The sequence below is a fragment of the Sciurus vulgaris genome (assembly GCF_902686455.1).
Source record: "Sciurus vulgaris genome assembly, chromosome: 12".
Classification (NCBI taxonomy): Eukaryota; Metazoa; Chordata; class Mammalia; order Rodentia; family Sciuridae; genus Sciurus; species Sciurus vulgaris.
Genome location: NC_136473.1, coordinates 49,207,484 through 49,229,903, shown reverse-complemented (window position 1 = coordinate 49,229,903; position 22,420 = coordinate 49,207,484). Strand labels below are relative to the sequence as shown.

At 38.7% G+C, this 22,420-nt stretch overlaps 1 long non-coding RNA gene across 1 annotated transcript in view; it reads left to right on the top strand.

Annotated features, from left to right (window-relative positions):
• The first annotated feature begins 1,110 nt into the window (after positions 1 to 1,110).
• LOC306641235 overlaps positions 1,111 to 22,420 on the top strand; it is a 59,109-nt gene continuing 37,799 nt past the window's right edge. Inside the window, exon 1 of the long non-coding RNA XR_013758083.1 lies at positions 1,111 to 1,215. This is a non-coding gene — a long non-coding RNA (uncharacterized lncRNA). The remainder of the gene's footprint in view (positions 1,216 to 22,420) is intronic.

Sequence of the window (22,420 nt, the reverse complement as noted above, 5' to 3'; positions counted from 1 at the left end):
CACATATCAAAAAAACTGCATCACACACATATCAAAAAACAAAACAAAACAAACAAAAAACCCAACCAAACAAAAAAATCAAAAAACAAAACAAAACAAAACCACATAATGTAAAGTATGAACTTTAGTTAGTAATCCATTGTTTCATTGTGAAATGTGATATAGTGACTCAGCAGTTATAAGAAACACTCTAGACAGGTATAAGATGTTAAAAATTGAGGAAACTATGAGCTAAGGCAAAGGGGTAAATGCAAGCTGTGCACTGTCTGCTGGATTTGGGAGTAAATCTAAAACTACACTGAGAAATAAAGCCTATTACGGCTTAGCAAGACTCTATCTCAAAATAAAAATTAAAAAGGACTGGGGGTATAACTCAGTGGTAGAGCAACCCTGGGTTTAACCTGGACACTGAAATAAATAGTCTATTAAATAACCAGCAAATATACTACAATTCCATGAAAGATTCATAACTGGAAATGAACAATAATATATACAAGAGTTTCAATGAAAAATATGAGTTAAAGAATACTGTTGAAGGGATGAACTTACAGTTAGAAAACTATGAAAAAAGTAAGGAAAGTATCATTCAGAATACTGGCTCCATCAGGAGAGAAATGAAATCATTTAGGAATAATTTCAAATGGGGTATATGGCATGGAAGTTCCTTCCAAAACCCTCCCTGATAATTAAGGAGAAATTCCTTTTGTAGTTCTTCAACAGACTGCAACTGTTTTTATTTTCTGCATGTAATACTTAGTTCAATACAAACCCAATACTCAAATCTTAGTGCATTTTGAATTGCTAGAACATTCTGTTGATTTTTTTTTAATGTGAGCCCAGAGATTTAACACAGGGCACCTTGGCACTAAGTTTTACTTCCAGAATTTTTAATTTTTATCTTGGGAGAGGGATTTGCTAAATTCCCAAGGCTAGCCTCAAACTTGTAATTCTCCTGCTTCTGATTAGATGCATGCACCACTACACCTGGTCTAAAGTAAATTTTAGAAGGAGGAAGATGAGAAGGCACATTGGAAATAGTAAAAAGTAGTGGAGGAGGAGGAGGACAAAGCTGATGAGTAACAAGGCATTGCTGAGGATGGGGAGAAAGAGGATGAAGAGGATAAAGATGAGAAGAAAGAACAGGATGATGACGAGCTGAAGCTGAATAAAGCTGCTGAAGAGGAAAAGGCCCAAGTGGCAGAAAGCAGAAAACAGGTGACAGCAAAGCTCTCTGCTGATGGCTGGGGGTGGGAGGTCCCTCAGGGACTGGAGGTTAGGGCAGAGACAGCCACCTTCTTTTTCTCCCAAGGCTTCTCATTTCTGTCTCTGCAGACACTTCCCCAACACTTCACTAAGCCACTGTTCCACCTTAAGACCTGCCCCACATGAACGCCCCAGCTGGTCCCATTTCACCTCTCTCCTTCCTTAACACTCTGCCTCCCTCAACCCACCTATCCCACCAGCCTCCGTTCCAAGGTAGCCTCTTCTAAGGGTCCTCCATATCCCCCAGTCTCGCATGCAGTCCCATCCTTCCCCTGCATGTCTTCCCTGAAATTCACTCAGATTCCTTTCACTCAGCAATAGTCTGGAGTCAGGGCTGGAGCCTAGCCTCATGGCTGCCCTCTTTTTAATCCACCTTCTTTATAACAATATAGAAATTGTTACACTTTTTTGTTTTTTATAAAAAGAATACTCTTAATAGTAATAGCTAAAACAAAAACATAGGAGTTTCCACTAGGAAGAATGGAAAGGATAATGAGAGGAAGAGAAAGCAGGGCTGTCCAGGGCATTAATCGTGTTTATTTTTTTGTTTTTTTTGTTTTTGTTTTTGTTTTTTTTTTTTTTTTTGTGGTGCTGGGAATCGAACCCAGGGCCTTGTGCTTGCAAGGCAAGCACTCTACCAACTGAGCTATCTCCCCAGCCCAGTGTTTATTTCTTGATGCAGGTAGTAGTTACATGCTGTGTTCCCTCTGTGATAATTCATCTATATAATTTTGATATTTGTTTTGTTTTTGTTTTGTTCAATAAGATTAAACTTATTAAATAAAAGGTGGTATAGAAGAGCAGAAAGAAGGGACTTTAAAAGGGTACTAGGGAATACTTCAGGGTAATGGATATGCTAATTATGTTCATGGATATGAATGTATGTCAAAAGATAAAAATATATATCTTAAATAGACACAAGGGACAATTATACCACTATATGTGCCATTATACTCGATCCAGGTGTAAAAAAAGTGGATGCATCTCAAGCTTAAATTAAAAAAGGAAACACAATTTTATACAGGTAATCTTAAAAAGAGACTAAGAAGGTGACTGTTATTTTGCCAACATCATAGAGTATAATGACACAAATCTAGATAATACACTGCTATCACCTAGATGATATGTTGTGGCCATTGTTGTATATGAAGTTTGTCACTGATCAAAACATGTTGCACAGGGCTGAATGCTATTAAATTGTTATAAAATCAGTGTAGACCTCATAATGAGATGAATAAGCAGATGTATGGAACTAAAGAAAGACCCTTACAAAAGGCCCTTGCCATTTAGACAACAATAAGTGACAGAGATTGCCCTGCAGCAAGGTAGAAAAATGACATCTTTTCCAAAGAAAGGCACTGGAACAATGGAACAATGGGTACTGTGTAACCACACACACACACACACACACAAAAAAAAAGCTACTGTACCCTTTCTCATACCACATGATAAACATTTTCAGAGGTAATACTTTAGTGTAAAAGCAAAATATAAAACATTCAAAAGTTGTTATAAGAAAGGGAGTTATGGGATGGATGTGGTTGCATACACCTGTAATACCTACTACTCAAGAGGCTGAGGCAGGAAGGTCACAAGTTTGTGGCAAGCTAGGGCAACTTAATGGGAAAATTTGCCTCAAAATCAAAAAGGACTGAGGATATAGCTTAGCAGTAGGGCACACCTGGCTTCACTGCCCAGAACCCCTGCAAAAGAAAAAGACATTTATTAATTTTAAAAGTTACATAAAACAATATTTATAAAACTTTAAGTTGGGAAAAAATGAAATAAAAATTCTATTCATCAAATGACACCACTGAAAAGTGCAAAGAGAAGTGAAAGATAGGGAAAACTAATTGTCTCACATATAACCAAACACTTTTAATAAGAAAAGATAGAGGCCTCAAAAGCAGGTAAGAGACTTGAATAGCCACTTTATGTAGTAGAAACCTAAGTATTCAATAATTCTAAAAAAGCTCAATGTCTTTAGAAATGAAAGAAATTTTAAAAAGTCACAACATATAGACAAAATTAAATAGTACTGATGAAGACATGGAACAAATGAATGAATGCTCATGAGCTGAAGATGAAATGTTGTTATCAACTATTTGTGAAAACTGGCTATTAAAGATATATGATACTCCCTTGGGAGAAGCATAGACTTATGTAACTGCACATATGAACAATGCTAACAGAATGATATAGACTTATTGGTCCAAACAGTTGAAACCTGGGCGGTGGGAGGAAGAGGACATAAATGTAGGAAAAGATAAATGATAAAGTATGCAGAAAATTGTTTCTAGGGCACAGCCACATTTTTGTTCACATTACATCCAGTCTAACAAATAGAACAAAACACCACAGTAAGTTTAATACAGTTGCCACACACATGTGATAATTCATGTGTACACATTTTTAAATGGAAACATGTAGAATTCATGAGAAAATTAAAATTTACAGAAGCACACAGAAGCCTCAATTACATATACCAGGTGTGTGGATGGTAAGACTTCTCATTACAAAGATGACCATTTTCCCTCAAATTAATCTATAATATTATCCCAACAAAATTTCAACACAATTTATTTTTAATGGAAGAGGGGACCAAAGCAAAAGTTTCTAAGATTCATCGGGAAGTTTAAATATATATAAAATTAGCCAAAAAACTTCTGAATTCTAAGAGCAAAAGTAGCTATCATTACCTGACACTAATGTATATTATGAAATAATATCGCAATAATAAACAAGGAACCTCAACACAAACAAAATCCATATGTATAAAAAAATATATTATTAAAAGCAATAGAAAGGCCCATATAAATCCAATCTTATCAAGAATAACATAAAATGCGAATGGGCGATGCAACCCAATATAAAGGGAGATGTTGGGGCTGCGGGCATAGTTCACTGGTAAGAATGTGTGTGCAGAATGTACAAGGCCCTTGATTTAAACCACAGCATCACAATACAATGTAGGTGTTGAGGGCGGATGTGGGTGATGTTGGAAATGTAGCAGAACAGGAGGCTCTTAATTTACCCTTCATCCTCTTAAACAAACTCATAAATGAGTTGAGAGATGTATACATTGGACAACTGAGAAAATATCTACCATCAGGAGTAGGGAAAGTTGTGGTACACTGGGCATTTGTCCTGCCTTGGGCAATGTGGTTTTTTACTGGGACGGAATCACCACAGCCAGTGTCAACCTGAGTAGAGAAAGATTGGGACCAGACATATAGCATATAGCTCTAAAGTTTCCTATAATTTGAATCTTATTTAGTGCTGGGAGAGAAAGAGAATAAATACACACAAGTATTAAGCCACAGCAAAAAGCGGTTTTTTTCAATGGCTATGCATGTACTTCCATGGGCTTTATTTCCAGGGATCGGTGCAGAAGACTTAAATCTCAAAGCCTACAGTTTATCCTTAGAAGAGATTTGTCGGTATAATCTGCCAATTGCTATTGCTAATAGCTGAGCTTCTATCTAGCCTGTATCAGAGTTAATAGGAGAAAATAAATAGACTACTGGCAGCTTGGGGAGCTCAGCATTTCCTGGGTCCCTCCCCCAGTTCATTCCAGTAATAACTCCAAGACTACCAATTCCTCTCTGAAAAATTTTGTGCATGCACTCTCAACTTCAACATCTTCCATTCAAGGGACTACATCCTAAACCATTGAGCTGAGAGTGAAAGTGACTTGAGCATGTGCAAACCTCCCTAAATCACCAAAAAAGTGGTTTTATATTGGTGTGCAAGCACTGCCATGGGAGGCAATCCCAGCAGTAGTGCAGAGAAGGGGTTAAAAAACAGATCCCTCTTTATTCCCACAAGAGCATGTGCTTCCAATGGCTATGTGACAGCCAGGATTCTAACTTCCAACGGGGATTTAAAGCATCATATAGCAGGTTTATTGTAGTCTGAGCACAGTTATCAGAATGGCTATTGTCAGAAAGTTGAAAGAGAACTACAGAATACATGGATACAGAAAAAAGAAAACCCTTGTACACTGTTGGTGAGACAATAAATTTAGTTCAGGCTGGGGTTGTAGCTCAGTGGTAGAGCGCTTGCCTAGCATGTATGCGGCACTGGGTTTGGTTCTTAGTACCACATAAATAAATAAAAGTTCATTGACAATAAATAATTAAATAAGAACAGACTTTTTTTGAAAATAGGATAAAGGTTCTTCAAAAACAAAAATAGAACTACCATACGCAACAGTAAAAATAATTCTGGGTATATATCCAAAGGAATTGGAATTACTATGTCAAAGAAATGGCTGTACTACCATTTTCATTGTAGTGATATTCACAGTAGCCAATATAAGAAAACAACTGAAATGCTGTTTAGATGAAGGATATACTGGGAGATTCGTTCCAGTTTCAGGGCATCCAGCAATTCCTCTGAGAGGTTCCATCCCCATGCTTTTTTCAAACTGCTCTCTGGAGGACAGTTATTCACTTGATAGTCACTTGACTTTACATGGTAGGTGTGAGCACCTTGTTTAAGGCAGTGCTCAAACCCAGAACTAGGAAAAGATGGGAGGGTGGGATTAGGACATACCATATTGCAGTCTGCAAGAGAAAATCTCAAAGACATTCTGATAAGGCGCGTTTGTTTAGAGAAGACAAAGGGAGGGCAGTAACGATTTTTTTCTTTTAAACAGAGTCAAGTGATTTTTCTCTGCTTACCTCTCATGTGAAATACTCACAAACAGAAAAAAAAAAAAAATCTTCTAAAAAGTGCTATCCAGTACTTGAGAGCAAAAAATTACAAGATACTACCTCTATTTGAAATGCAACATGGAAAAAAAATAGTTGATAATGTGAAGAGGAGAAGTTGTTTTGGGGAATATGGATGGGAAGCTGGAAATAGGAATTTATTCATAGGTCTGTGAAGAGCTAGGCTGGGGGAACAGGGTTCTGGATTTGAGATCCTGATTGCCATACATTCAGAAAGTTCAGGTGAAGGAGAATCTGGGGTCTCTACAGACCACGGCTGTATCATGCAGAAACAGTGGACCTGGAGTCGGGATTCTCCCTTGATTATCACTCCAGTTATCACCACACAATGTGGGTGGAGGCTGAGCAGCCAACACATTGCTTCCTAGATAGGGCTCAGGCAGTGTCCGAAGACACCACGCAGAAATGAGACAGATCGCCCAAAGTCCCAGCTGCTGACCTACCCCCACTAGACTAACCAGACAACTGGCAATTGAACTGCCCCAGAGAAGGACTTGGGCCTGCTGACTCTGAAGACTGTGGCTGGGAGTCCCCATCTTCTATTTCCAGTTCCTGCGATAGCCAGTTCCACCAGTTCCAGACAGCCGTCCAACCAAGTTTCAAGATTCCACCCGCACACTCACCATTTCCAATTCCAGGGTGCCAGCTTCTCCCTATAGGTCTTCCAGCACGTGCACAGCTTAGCAAACTGGCTCTCCTGAGCACAGGAGCGAGAACCCAGCTATATCCGAACAATGGCGAGCTTCAGAGCGACCACACCAGAGCGCGGAAGCCCGCTCCTCTGCACTAGCTGTAAACTGGATTGGAAGGTTCCCCAAGTTCTCCAGCTTGGACAGGTATTCAGGCCCCGCCCCCTGACTCTGAGCTTAATGAGCCTACAGTCTGAGTAACAGTAGATTGCATCCGACCCAGGAATAAAGGAGGTCAAAGACAGGATCTTGGCTGCAGCTCCCCTGGGTACTAGCTATTGAACGCAAGGAAGCATTGAGCGACTGCCCCAGTCCTTTTAATTTTTACTTTTAGACAGGGTCTCGCTAACAGCTCTGGGTGGTGAACTTGTGGTCCTCCTACCTCTGCCTCTCTAGTCTCTGGGATTGCAGAATTGCCCAAAGTCTCCAGCTTTTTTGTTTTGTGCTGGGAATTGAACCCAGAGCCTTAGTATGCAGCTGTTTTAAGGTACGGTTTCCTCACACTACGGGGAAACCTACAGTCCTCCCGTTCAGGAGAACATTTGTTTTTAACCTTGTATACAAGGTCATATCAATTTATGCATTAAATATGTGTATACAATATTCATGAATGGAAATGATATAATGACAATGTCTTTAAAATTTTGTACTTCTAGTCTTATAAGGAGGCATATTGATCTTTGAACTAGGAAACAATCCGCTAGGGTAGCATTGTCCAATACAAATAAAACGTGAGGAACAAATGTAATTTAAAATTTTCTAGTATTTACATTAAAAATTAAAAAGAACAGGTGAAATTGATTGTAATAACATATCATGATTATTATTATGGGACCAGTATAAAATCATTAATGAAGTGTATTTTTTTTGAAACTACATATTCTAAAGTTATAATTTTCAGCCTCCAGCACATCTCAGTTCACAGCAACCTCATTCCAGCTTTGAGAGCTATGGCTCACCTGACCTCAGGGTGTTTAAGAGCCTAAAGTCCTTCTTTGTAGGCCAGAGGTAACAGAATACACATTCTTATCAATATTTCTCCTTAAGGTCAAAGAAAAGGAGAGACACTGCCCTGAGAGAGAGCAAGGGGCTCCAAACAGGAAGCGTCCAAGAGTAGACCACTGCCTCCCCCCTGATGGTGGGTACAGATCCATACCCATTCCAAATAGCATGCAGTAAACAAATGAGGATGGGTGTCCCTGGGAGGTGGGGGTCCCATATCTTCAGATCTTCAACAATCTAGACTCTGGAGTTTAAGTAGATTAAAGGAAAACTTCTTATTTTGCAATTTGGCCTTGGACCTAATGGACAGGCTGTGATGTGTTTCCTCCTGTGGTACAGGGGTAAAAGCACATTATTAAGATCATGGATACAGGTAAGGCTAAAGAAATGCTGACATTTGCCACTCAGTGTTTTTCTGCCTTTTCTTGCACATGAAGTTTATATAACTGTTCAATGTAAAAAACATATTAAAACCCCACAACTATTAAACAGCCGGACTGGGATTCAGGATCAAATCTGCCTGACTCCAAAGCCAAAATACCTCCACTAGCCCATATGACTCATCAGGCTTTTCTTATTCTCTTAGGTCTTCGATGATGACATTTATTCTAAAAAGTTTGATTTTTACACATTTAATGTTATTCTTCAATAGAAATATATTATTAAGAAAATGCTTCTGATGCTTCTAGGAAGGACTTGGAATAATTTTAGAAAATGATTGAAGACTGAATTTAGAAAATCAAGAACCAAATATATACTTTCGTATTTATACCAGGAATTGAACCAGGGGTGCTTATCCACTGAGCTATATCCCTAGCCTTTTTTATATTTTATAGAGAGACAGTGTCTCAGTAAATTGCTTGGGGCCTCACTAAATTGCTGAGACTCACTTTGAACTTGTGAACTTCCTGCCTCAGCCTCATGAGCTGCTAGGATTACAGGTATGTACCACTGTGTCCAGATATTTTTTACTTTTTATTTTGAAGTAAAGTCTCACTAAGTTGTTTAGGGCCTTGCTAAGCCCTAAACATATTTTAAATTTCTCATCGCTGGAGAAATTTAAAAACAGATATAATACACCCGAGGGGCATGAAAACAAAACATCATGCTATGAAAACACTGTAGGGAGAAGACTGCATCCGTATATAAGAGTGCTAAAAGTTTAAAATTTGAAACACCAAATTAAGAAAGTGTAGAGGAGAATTCCAAGTCTGGCTGCTCACAGTACATGACAATACTCAGCAGTGGGATGGCAGTAGATGTGGCAGGGTCTGCCACAACCATGAGAGGATGGAGCCCAAGAAGCTTCAGTGGTTGCACCCCAGGGAGTTTAAGATAGCAGCAGAGAGGGCTGCAGCCCTGAGAGAGAAGCAGAGCTACAGACTGTCCTGTAGACTCTTCGGGCAGGACAACATCACTGTACTGCATATGAAGCTCAACAAGACTGCAATCTAGGTACTTGAGACTTACCAGAGTCACAAAATTTAATTCCTTTTCAACCTTTGATTCAGTTCCAAGAGCTTTAAGGGTTTTTCAAAATTTCCCAAAGTGATCCACATAATGACCTACATAACTTTTTTTTAGATATTTTTCAGTTGTCAATGGACCTTTTTATTTTTATTTATTTATTTATATATATGCGGCACAGAATTGAATCCAGTACTCCACATGTGCTAGACAAGTGCTCTACCACTGCGCTACAACCCTAGCCCAGAACTACATATCTTTAACTTCTATTTGTCAAATGTGGGCAGAGAACCCTCATGGCACCCTTGACTATATCAAGCAAATGTTCTCCAGCTCTGGAGCCTCCTAACTCACTTGCCTGAAATTTATACAAAATAAAATTACAGTAGGTGCAACAAACCACTCAGATGGGTCAACTGGAGAAAGAATGCCATTGGCAGAGGAGGAATTCTGCAACAAAAGCACAAAAGTTATCAAACTTGGTGAACCATATGTAGGGAAAGGAGTGTGAATTCAGAAAGCACCTCAAGCTGCCACCTCAGATGCAGTGCCTGAGAGGAAAAGGTTAACCCCCATGAACCCTGCAGGCATAATTAGAAAGATGTGTGGCAGCAGCAGTGTTTCTCAGTGACAATATTGGGACAGGGTGAATCGCTTACTGGAGCAATGACCTACAAAAACTTGAAATGCTGGATCAACTGCAGAAAAATGGTGTCAATCAAAAGGACAAGAACTCCCTGGGAGCAATTTTGCAACAGGTAGCCAATCTGAATCTAGAAGACCTCTCCTATACTTGAAAGGATTATGGTTTAAGGAGCTTCAGTGAGACTAATGGGGATACAAAGAAACAGAAAAATGGTTATTGGAGTCTGTGCTCTCTAGAAAACTAAAGCCACCTCAGAATTCTTCTGGCCCCAGTTATTCAGAATCTCTCATATGTTCTAGTAGAGATGCTGTATCTTCTCCACAAAAATGACCTTTGGAATCCGAATTCATTGATTCTTTAATGAATAAGAAAGCTCAACTATCTCACCTGACAAATAGAATATCACCTACATTAAATGGTCATTTGAATCCCACTAATGACAGATCTGCTGCGGGCTTCCCGTCACCCCTTGCAGTTATTGCCATCCCCATCCCTCCATGACTGCCTTCAACTTCCTTGCCTGTCTCAAATCTTCCTCAGACTAAATTCTAACTCCAGTTTCCCTAGGACCCCAGAAGGATGAGGGACTCAATAGCTACCTGTGGACAGTTTTAATTGGAATAGTAGTATCTATGGGGACCAGCAAGATAAATAGGCCTGCTTCCTTCCTTCCTTATTCACTCAGTGAGGTGGAAACATCACTCCCCACTGATGCCTCCAAGAACACTGGGCTCCCTTTCCTGTCAGCTGCCAGTTGGTTGACTAATTTTCCTGATGTGACAGGATATCAATTGTCCCATGCCACCAGATTCCTCTTGCTGGGACTATGTTCCCTGCATTTGACAGGCCCAGACTCTACTTGTGCCTTGAAGAATGTTGCACAGTGGGCATGATGCCTCTGAGAACAGTTTGACCTCATCATCTATTATATGTAATGTCAGAACAGGAAAATCTATAGAAACTAAGAGTAGTTGTTTAGCATTGGAGTGGTCGGGGATAGGGAAGAGATAACAGAAGGGCACTAGGTTTCTTTTCAAGTGATGAAATTGTTCATAAATTGATAAGTAATCATTGCCCAAATCTGTGAATATACTAAAACTATCAAATTGTACAGCTTTATTGAGTTTTAGGATATGTGAATTTTATCTCAATAAAGTTGTTTAAGCAGTTTATGATTGCTGAGTTTTAGATAATATTTTATATTACTTTGTTCCAAACTCAAATGTACATAAAATTTAATTTTCATCATGTATCATACTTTCTATATTTATATGCAGACATGAATATAAATGGAAGAGAAAATGTCTGAACCATACAAACTGGACAAATAATGATAGCTCATTCAGGGGTCATGTCTTCAGAGAATTGTGGGGAAAGATGACATATATTGTCTACATGTATTTTAAAGACTATTTTAATGAATTAGATTAACACAAAACAAAAATCATTGGATATAACAGATACCCAATGATATATTTTCAATATTAATGGATAGGAGAAGACAAATTTCGAGTCTTAAATTTATTGGATTCTAAATTCCATTTGCTTGTCATCACTGCCGTTATCTTTACAATAGGGACTAAACTATTCATTCTCTTGTGTTTAGTATAAATTAAATTTTGGAACTCCTGTCACTGAATAAGTGCTCAAAATCATGATCAATCATTGCACAGAAATTATAGCTAAAATACAGAGGAGGAAATAAATTGTTTAAGGTAACCCAATAATAACTGGTATGATCTTCCTACTGCCTTTTCTTGTGAGTATTCTCATAGAACCAACATCTCCAATTCCAGGATGAATGCTTCCTTCTAATATAGGTATATATACTTTGATCCCAGGGATGATCAGTACAGGAACAATAATTGTCAAAAAAAAAAAAAAAAAAAAAAAAAAAAAAAAAAGACATGAGGATAGACTAGACCATAGTGGCAATCTAATTCCTATAGTCATGCTAAAGTCATTTCTATTTCTTCTGTATCCTGAGTTGGAGGTACCTAGGTAGGCCCAAGGGTGAGATTCCTTGATTTGAAAAATATCACTGAAGGACAATTACAGAATAAGAGAAGAAATAGGATATTGAACAGGACAAGTTATAACCTCAGGCAGAAAGAAAACCACGAATAGACCATGAGCTGTCAGCACTGCCATTCCACCCCTACGAAGGCCCACATCAACCCTAATCACAGAAGCCACGTACAATCCCCATTTGGAAGAGATGTGATAGAAAGCAGGACTTCAGTGAATTCCTTGTGTTGAATTTTTCCTCTAGTTATGAGAAACCAGAGAGATGAATGTAATGTTCAGGTACAGCTCTCAGAAAAATAATTCTAAATGGAAGATGGATAAAAGGACTGTTGGACAGATGAAAAGACAAATGAAATGTGTTTTTAAAAATAAGTAATTAACATACAGTGGGACTTTGAAGTTTGCACAATGATTTTTTTGTGGTACTGGGGAGTGAACCCAGGCACTTTCTACCACTGGGCTATATCCCCAACCCTTTTCTTTTCTTTTTATTCTAATATTTTTTACAGTATCAATATGAGAATGAACTTTTGATATTTACAAAAAGTGATGTTGTTACATTAGAAATATCACTCTTGGAAAATTTTGCTTGCTGAGTGATGAGTTCCAGTCCCTGGTGAACTTTGACATTTCTCTGACTTTTCTGAGGTTATGAGTGAGCATGCATAAGATGCTGGACACATATGAACAAGGGTCAATAAAAATATGGGGAAAGAACAAAAATAAGCACATATCTTTATGATCACTTTTTTGTATCAAAGAAATGTTTTGTATTTATTCAAACATGCTCTTAAAATATTTTTATCACATCAACCTGTAAAGGACAAGGGAAATAATTCTAACTTCTTTTTTAGGTGAAAAAAAAAAAAAACAATTTATAAAGGCATGTGCATAGGTTGAGAACATTTATGAAGATTTTATTTGCATTTGGCTTTTCTAGATGCTTGCCCCCCTGCCCACCCTTCCCCAGCCGCAGGACACTGGGTGGTCTCATCCAATACTGCCAGGACCCAAGGGTTGACAGGTAGGATGAAGGGGAGGGGAATAGGAAGGGGGACTTGTGACCATCTTTCAAACAAAATTGTCTAAATTTATTTATTTATTTATTTATTTATTTATTTATTAGTACTGGAGATGGAATCCAGGGGCTCTGTACTACTGAACTACATCTCCAGCACTTTTTATTTTGAGACTGGATCTTGCTAAATTGCCCAGACTGATCTCCAACTTGCAGTCCTCTTGCCTCAATTTCCCAATTAGCTGGAATCACAGGCGACCAACCTAATATTTTAAGAAGGTGAATTTCATGATATATAAATTGTACCTCAATACTCTATTGGTATGTATATCTAAAAATAAAAATAAAAAGGTGACAAAACATAAAAAATAAATTGTACCCCCTTGTAGGAAAATCCCACAAAAACCACGCCAGACACAGGAAATCACATAAGGGAGTTTATTAAGCAAACAGAGTGTCACCCTGCAGGGTAAGAGAGAAAATGAGAGGAAAAGAGAAAGGAAAGAGAAAGGGCATGCACTAGAGAGAGTCGAAAGTGAGGAGGAGAAAGAAAGTGAGTCCAGGGGAGAGAAAAGCAAGAGAGAAAAGATGGCAGTGAAGCTATCTTTAAGAATCCCGCCAGGCTAACAGGGGACCAATAATGGAGAAGGATACTTGCAAGCTGACTGATGAACTAATAGCTAGCTGAGATGTTCACAGACTGACAGTAGTTGGGAGGTGGGGAAAATGTCTGCACCAGAAAGGGCGGGGAGAGCAGCTTTCAGACTGACAAGCTAGGTTGTAATGCAACGGAAAGGGCGGGGGAGCAGCTTTGTATTATATTCCCCCATTTCTGTTTTTATAAGAAATCTTTTGTTCTCCATTTCTTTCCTGCCTTATCTTTCCTTCCTGCCTAAGTGACTAGGTTTTGCAGGTGAGATGTAAAAAGTCCATTCTCCCAGGGGCAGTGTTCATCTTCCAGACTTCCAGAGGCAGATGGCTTTCATGGACTTCATTTCCTCGATTTAATGATCCCTGATTTTTACACTAACTGCCTGTCCCCAATTCTAGCTTAACTCCTTTACTGCTTTAGGGAAAGAGGGCAATGACCAATCTGGCTTCTTCGAGCTGGAAGGGGGCAGCGTGGGACAAGCAGTTCGGAATTTCCTTTTCAGAAATCAGGTTAATCCAGGGGTCCATGGTAGAAGTCTGGCTGGGAAGAGCAGGTTGTAAAGGCATCTGGGGATGGGTGCTTCTATGAGAGAAGAAGAAGAAGACATGAGTACTGAAATGAGATCAATACAATATAAATGTTGCAGAATCAGGAACATGCCAACGAATATCATAAAGATGACAGAAGTCAATAATTCCTCACCAGGGAGTGGAATAACTGAGTTCTTCCCATAAAAAGGCCTAGCAAAGGCTGGCTGTAGGTGTTAAACTGACTAGAGGACAAGGCCTTTATTTGGGAACTTTAACATTGTCCAAGTTATCAGGAATGTAAACACAACATTTAAATCTTAATGTCATCGATGTCCCCAGAAAATATAGTTAACCTGTGTTTAGTAGAGCTATCTATATTTCTGTTACTAGCAAACATAGATTAAGCCTACACGTGTAAATGCCCAAGAATGGCTATATTTTGGTTTTAACTGTTTTGCTAGGTGTCTAAGATCAAGCTGGTCAAAGTGACCTGTTCCTGTCTGTTAAAGAGTCAGCTGAGTTCCCACAGGGGTCACTGGTAGAGAACTTGAAAGCCTTAGCTTTAGTGCCATCTGGTAGGCAGGGTCTCCTCAATGAGATGGCTTCCCTTGAAAGCACCAGGGATAGCTCCCTTTTTCCTTGACCCTCCTCTGCAGCAGGTGCACTGATTGCCTTTTCATCCTCTAGTGGCCTCATCAATCTCCCTGTTCAGGAGGTCGTGTGACCCAGAGTTTCAAAGCTCCTTAGAGAAGTTCTCTTGTTCCCTGGACTCAGGCTGACTGAGGGCAAGACCCAAATACTGGCTTTTCTTGGCCTCTGTGTTTAATCTCAATCTCTAAGTCTGATCTTAACCATCCAGCAAGCCAGTCTCACCAGTCATAAAGTAAGAGTGCTGGGATTTAGCTTCAATGTCTATAACTTTACAGTTATTTACCCCCTTTTATCTAATTGGGGGTCTACATTATCTGTCCTATAGGTAATGGCTTACTAGTTATTTCAAGTTAATCTATGGTGTACTTCTGCAAAATATTAATTAGGCAACAGTTAGAGTTTACAAGGAAAATACAAAATGGAATCACCAACAGTAAAACATTCAGTTTGTGCAATAGCTATCTTGAATTTTGACTGAGTTATTCATTATAGCCCCTGTTTGAGATCACAGTAATCTTTATGACAAACATCAAACTTTTGAACACAACTTTAAATGAGTTAAATGAGTTTAAATGGCTTACTTTGGAGCCATTCTAATGTGCAGCAGGGTTGTGAGGCAGAGCCTTATCTCAGGTAAGGCGGGGCTTTTCACAAATCTTAGGTAAATTATTCTAATCCTGAAGCTAATTTTTTCCTCTTTTGCCATGACCAGCATGACCAAATTCTCAAGTTCAGTGAGGGGCAAAGGAGTATTAGAAAATAAAGGTTTATAAACACAGATTTTGGAGATTAAGCTGAGGTCAGATGGAGCTGGAAATGCAGATCTAAAGAGTTATGTCAGCAATCTTTATATACGTATGTAAGCATTATTCTTTGTTTTCAGGAAAGTTACAAAGACTAGGACAGTAAAGTAACTTTTTTGTTGTTTTTTCAGAGCTGCAAAGTGCAATGTTAGGAGCTCTGTGTAGCTCTCAAGGAAGTCTAATGTCCAAAGTTACTATAAGGTGGGCAGGAACCAGAGAAGGGAGCTGATGAAACACTGGTTATCTCTCAAAAGAATTCCTTCCTGCCCAAGAGCTGTGCCTGAGATAAATGTCAGAGTTGATAGGACTCCTGTTTAGAGCGTTCCCAGGGAGGGTACTGCCACAGCAGTTATGCATCTTGTGCTCTTGCATAGGAACACTCCCAGGCACCAGGCATGCCACAGTCATGACCCCAATCTCAGTGACTGTTTTCCCATTTTTGCTACTGCACATTACACTCTTTCTTAAATGTCATTTTAAGAGGTTTAACACAATTTAACATTATATCTAAAAAATGAATCAAAGAAAGGCTGAGAGAGCTTTTAACTTTCCTTTTGTGTGGCAGAGTGGCAAAATGCTTTCATGTTTCACAATATTAACCTTTAAACAAATCAGGCTCTCAAATTTCTTTAATCTTAGTGTAACAAATTTTACATATACCCTATTGATGACAGGTACAGACAAGGTTAATTTGGAGAATAGCAGCTTGATAAATTTTCTGCTTTAAAGGCTTGTATACCTGGAAAATATGAACACATTTAATATACAAAGAATAATGTTGAAGTATGTTACTCCATGGAATAGCTTTATAAATTAATTAGATGTCTTTAACAAACACATTTGAGTAATCCCATACATGTCGACTCTAATTCACTCATCTTATTGTAAAAAAACCAAGATGTCAGACAAGTGTAAAAAAAACCAAGATATACCAACAGTATTTGCCATCTCTTTCCTGTGGAGGAAAAGTCCTAGAAAAATTGATGTTAGACATTTTATAAACATCAACATTTAATGAGTTTGACCACCTAGAGACTTGTGAGTTAATTTTAAAGACATTTTGCTACTATTAGTTTACCCAATTTAAATTGAACCTTTTTAAATCATGTGAATTAAAAGTATTTGGACTATTTTTTAAATTTAAAATTTTATGTGTGCTTATATTTAACACAAAAGTAAAGGCCTTGTAATGTTTATCTCCATTGCAATGTAACAGATGTTCAAAAATAACTCTAGAGTTGGATAAAAAGAACTGATAAAAAATCATTAACCTAGGTATATAGGATCAAAATTGTGAGCTCAAAAATATATCATTTAAGAAAAATAAAAGTCCTAGAAGAAAAATGATAATGGCCATTAATTATAGCATGAGAAAATGAGAAAGAGAAAGGCAGAGAGGAAAGATGAGAAGGAGAAATAAAGTGATCTATATTGCAGCCCAGGAGAAATTTAAAATGGAAACATTTTTCCTTTTCTTGGGTTTGAGACTGGTCTCCCACTGTGCCTTTCTCCATTTACATTTCAATGTAAGCCTTGACTGAGATCTGAAAGGAGCTAACAGGTTCTAGCAAAAACTTGATGCCTAGGGCATTTTAACCCTTTTTCCTGGCTAGTAATCAATTCAGATTTGGATGCAGAAAATTGTGAAACCTTGTCTCCCACTACTTGTGGGGAATGGGGCTGCTATATCATACTCCTTAATGGGACATGCCACTGACTTTTGGGCTGGTTACTTCCTCCACACTCACGTATGTGGGACCTCATGGCAGGAGGACTAGGTGGGCTGGGCTGGGGAATGGAAGCAGAAACAGCTGAGTTGAAGTTGGAGGAGGAGGAGGGATTAAGAGGGGGAGAAGAAAGAGGCATTCAAGTTTGTAGAAAGAGCATAGAAGCACAAGAAAGAAGAGACTTGAAGATAAGGAATCCCTTTCCATCTGCCCGCTCGCTCATGGAAGCTGTGTGCCATTACGCGCCCATTTTGGATTAATTACACAAGTGAATTTTGATGGCTTTAAGCCAGGGTTCAGGCGAAGGGTTCCCAGGGTTGAATCTGCCAGAATGGAGGACCCAGATCCCATGGGTCTGTCACCAGTTTATCCCAAGGCCAGAGTAGTCGACTGAAGATGAGAAGGCAGCACATAGATGGTGTTGTCACACAAGCATCAATGTGGGGCCAGGCAAAAGCCTAGAAGAGTTGAGGACCTGATAGCAGGGTTTTCGAGTACAAGTGCGAGTATAAGCACGAGTGTGAGATGAGCCTCAACCCTGAGAGAGAATCTCCACCATAAAATCAGGAATCCATCCGGCAGATAAGACCAACTATAGGGGCCAGCTCTAACTATAAAAGTCATGGCCCCCACCCCTCAGTCACCTCGAGGGTCCGGGATCAATGGTCCCTTCACAAGTCGGCAGAGGAGCGTTTAAATTGGCCTAGGGGGACCCGCCTAGGGGACTCAACAATCTGAAGTCTGGTGATGGGTGCAGAGCAGAATGTCTGGGCAAAATGGAAGGTGAGGCTGTGTCTGGGGGTCACTGGGGAATCAGATGGGTTTCCACTTGCTTAAGAGACAGTGGAAGATCCCATCCCGAGTCACGGCACCAATGTAAGAAAATCCCACGAAAACTACACCGGACACAGGAAATCACATAAGGGAGTTTATTAAGCAAACAGAGTGTCTCCCTGCAGGGTAAGAGAGAAAATGAGAGGAAAAGAGAAAGGAAAGAGAAAGGACATGCACTAGAGAGAGTGGAAAGTGAGGAGAAGAAAGAAAGTGAGTCAGGGGGAGAGAAAAGCAAGAGAGACAATTCTAACATTTTTATTCTGAACCCAACTCTTTTGAATCACTTTTCACATCACAGTTCTCCTTGCCTTTATTTGTCCACAGAACATAATCCTAAGTGTCTTCAAGAGTACTGGTGATGTAGCATTTCTTGTTTAATGTCAATGGGAAGCTTTGCATAAAACTATGTCTAATGATTCAGCTCAATTCATGAATCGGTTACATTGGCCTCACGATGCTTTGAATTTTGTTCATCAGTTCTGAGGGTTTTGTCAATCTTCCTGCTTTTAATTCCATTGCTTGGCCATCCTTTTACATGTGCCTTGCTGACAAAATGTAATAGAGCTTCATCTACTTGTGGGTATCTTCCTTCCTTAGGTCTTATGAAACATTTTGTGGTTGCTTTGCAAGAAAATATGGAATTTCAATCATTCCTTCAATGATGAGTGTTTGCTTCACTAACATCAAATGTATGCCATGCTGCTGGTTCTATGCTTTTCTACATTCACGATAAAATCATTTCAATGCTGAGTCATAGTGTAAACTTTTTTTTTTTTTTAAGCATTTTGGTTATTTTTCCAAGGGCAACAAAGTTAACTAAAGATCAGAAAGAAGCTCGGTGTGGGCTTCTCACAAGCTCTTGCTCCAAAACCTGGAAATGAGGAAAGAGAGCCCTTTTGGGAACACTGGGGTGACTAGAACAGCAGAAGAATTCTTCTGGTGGGGCTAGGCACAGCTGCTGCAAGACCAACCTTGGTCATTGCATTGGTTTCTGTGGACTCTAGGGTGATTCCCATGGGCCATTTGGTTGACATGATTAGCATTATTATTCTTTGAGGCATTACATTAAAGAATGGCATAGGGAGCCAAGAGTGTGGCTTATTCAGTGGATTCTTTTTTTTTTTTTTCCTTTTTATATTTTATTTTGAGATAGGATCTCACAAAGTTGCTCAGGGCCTCACCAAGTTGCTGAGGCTGGCTTTGAACCTGCCATCCTTCTGCCTCAGGGATTACAGGCATATGCTGACAGGCCCATACCTAAGTGACTTTTTTTTTTTTATTGTAAACAAATGGGATACATGTTGTTTCTCTGTTTGTACATGGCGTAAAGGCATACCATTTGTGTAATCATAAATTTACATTGGGTAATATTGCTTGATTCATTCTGTTATTTTTTCCCTTCCCCCCAACCCCACCCACCCTTCTTTTCCCTCTATACGGTCCTTCCTTCCTCCATCCTTGCCCCCCTCCCTAACCCTAACTCTAACCCTAATACTAACCCCTCCCTCCCCGCATTATGTGTCATCATTCACTTATTAGCGATATCATTCATCCTTTGGTTTTTAAGATTGGCTTATCTCAGCATGATATTCTCCAATTTCATCCATTTACCTGCAAATACCATAATTTTATCATTCTTTATGGCTGAGTAATATTCCATTGTATATATATATATATATATATATATATATATATATGCCACAGTTTCTTTATCCATTCATCAATTGAAGGGCATCTAGGTTGGTTCCACAATCTCGCTATTGTGAATTGAGCAGCTATGAACATTGATGTGGCTGTATCTCTGTAGTTGCTGATTTTAAGTCCTTTGCTATAGGCCAAGGACTGGGATAGCTGGGTGAAATGGTGGTTCCATTCCAAGTTTTCTAAGGAATCTCCACACTGTTTTCCAGAGTGGCTGCTCTAATTTGCAGCCCCACCAGCAATGTATGAGTTTACCTTTCTCCCCACATCCTCGCCAACACCTGTTGTTGCATGTATTCTTGATAATCACCATTCTAATTGGAGTGAGATGGAATCTTAGGGTAGATTTGATTTGCATTTCTCTTATTACTAGAGATGTTGAACATTTTTCCATATGTTTGTTGATTGCTTGTAGATCTTCTTCTGTGAAGTGTCTGTTCATTTCCTTAGTCCATTAGTCGATTGGATTATTTGCATTCTTGGTGTAGACTTTTTTGAGTTCTTTATAGATTCTGGCGATTAGTGCTCTCTCTGAAGTATGATTGGCAAAGATTTTCTCCCACTCCGTAGGCCCTTTCTTCTCATTGCTGATAGTTTCCTTTCCTGAGAGAAAGCTTTTTAGTTTGAATCTATCCCAGTTATTGATTCTTGCTTTTATTTCTTGTGCTATGGCTGTCCTGTTAAGGAAGTCTGCTCTTAAGCCAACAAGTTGAAGATTTGGACCTACTTTTTCTTCTATAAGATGCAGGGTCTCTGGTCTGATTCCAAGGTCCTTGATCCATTGTGAGTTGAGTTTTGTGCAGGGTGAGAGATAGGAATATCGTTTCATTCTGTTGCATATGGATTTCCAGTTTTCCCAGCACTATTTGTTGAAGAGGCTATCTTTTCTCCATTGCATATTTTTGGCCCCTTTGTCTAGTATGAGAAAATTGTGTTTATTTGGGTTTGTGTCCTTGTCCTCTATTCTGTACCATTGATCTACCTGTCTGTTTTGGTGCCAATACCATGCCGTTTTTGTTACTATTGCTTTGTAGTAGAGTTGAAGATCTGGTATTGCAATACCCCCTGTTTCACTCTTTCTGCTAAAGATTGCTTTAGCTATTCTGGGTTTCTTATTCTTCCAGATGAATTTCATAATTGCTTGCTCTATTTCTGTAAGGTACATCATTGGGATTTTAATTGGAATTGCATTGAATCTGTATATCACTTTTGGTAGTATGGCCATTTTGGCAATATTAATTCTTCCTATCCAAGAACATGGGAGATCTTTCCATCTTCTAAAGTTTTCTTTAATTTCTTTCTTTAGTGTTCTGTAGTTCTCATTATAGAGTACTTTCACCTCTTTTGTGAGATTGATTCCCAAGTATTTTATTTTTTTTGATGCTATTTGTGAATGGGGTAGTTTTCCTAATTATTCTCTCCAAATATTAATCACTTATGTATAAAAATGCATTACATTTATGTGCATTGATCTTATATCCCACTACTTTACTGAATTCACTTATGAGTTCTAAAAGTTTTCAGGTGGAATTTCCTGGTTCCTCTAAGTATATAATCATGTCGTCAGCAAATAGGGATAGTTTGCGTTCTTCTTTTCCTATTCATCTATCCCTTTAATTTTTTTGGTCTGTCTAATTGCTCTGTCTAGAGTTTCAAGGACGATATTGAATAGAAGTGGTGAAAGAGGGCATCCCTGCCTTGTTCCAGTTTTTAGAGGGAATGCTTTCAGTTTTTCACCATTTAGAATGATATTAGCCATGGGCTTAGCATAGATGGCCTTTACAATGTTAAGGAATGTTCCCACTATCCCTATTTTTTCTAGTGTTTTGAGCATGAAGGAGTGCTGTATTTTTTCAAATGCTTTTTCTGCATCGATTGAAATAATCATGTGATTCTTGACTTTAAGTCTATTGATATGGTAAATGACATTTATTGATTTCCGGATGTTGAACCAACCTTGCATCCGTGGGATAAAACCCACTTGATCATGGTGCACTATCTTTTTAATATGTTTTTGTATGCGATTTGCTAAAATTTTGTTGAGAATTTTTGCATCAATGTTCATTAAGGATATTGGTCTGAAATTTTCTTTGCTCAATGTGTCTCTGTCTGGTTTAGGTATCAGGGTGATATTGGCTTCATAGAATGAGCTTGGGAGGGTTCCCTCCTCTTCTATTTTATGGAATACTTTGAAAAGTATTGGAATGAGCTCTTCATTAAAGGTTTTGTGGACCTCGGCTAGAACCCATCATCTGGTCCCGGACTTTTCTTTGTTGGTAGGCTTTTGATGACTTCTATTTCATTACTTGAAATTGGTCTATTTAAATTGTGTGTGTCCTCCTCCTTCAGTTTAGGCAATTCATATGTCTCTAGAAACCTGTTGATGTCTTTGAAATTTCCTGTTGTGTTTGTGTATAGATTTTCAAAATAGCTTCTAATTATGTTTTGTATTTCAATCATGTCTGTTGTGATATTTCCTTGTTCATTAGAATTTTAGTGATTTGGGTTTTCTCTCATCTTCTCTTTGTTAGTGTGGCTAAAGGTTTATCAATTTTTGTTTATTTTTTCAAAGAACCAACTATATATTTTGTCAATTTCTTGTATTGTTTCTTTTGTTTCAATTTCGTTGATTTCAGCTCTGAGTTTAACTATTTCCTGTCTTCTATTACTTCT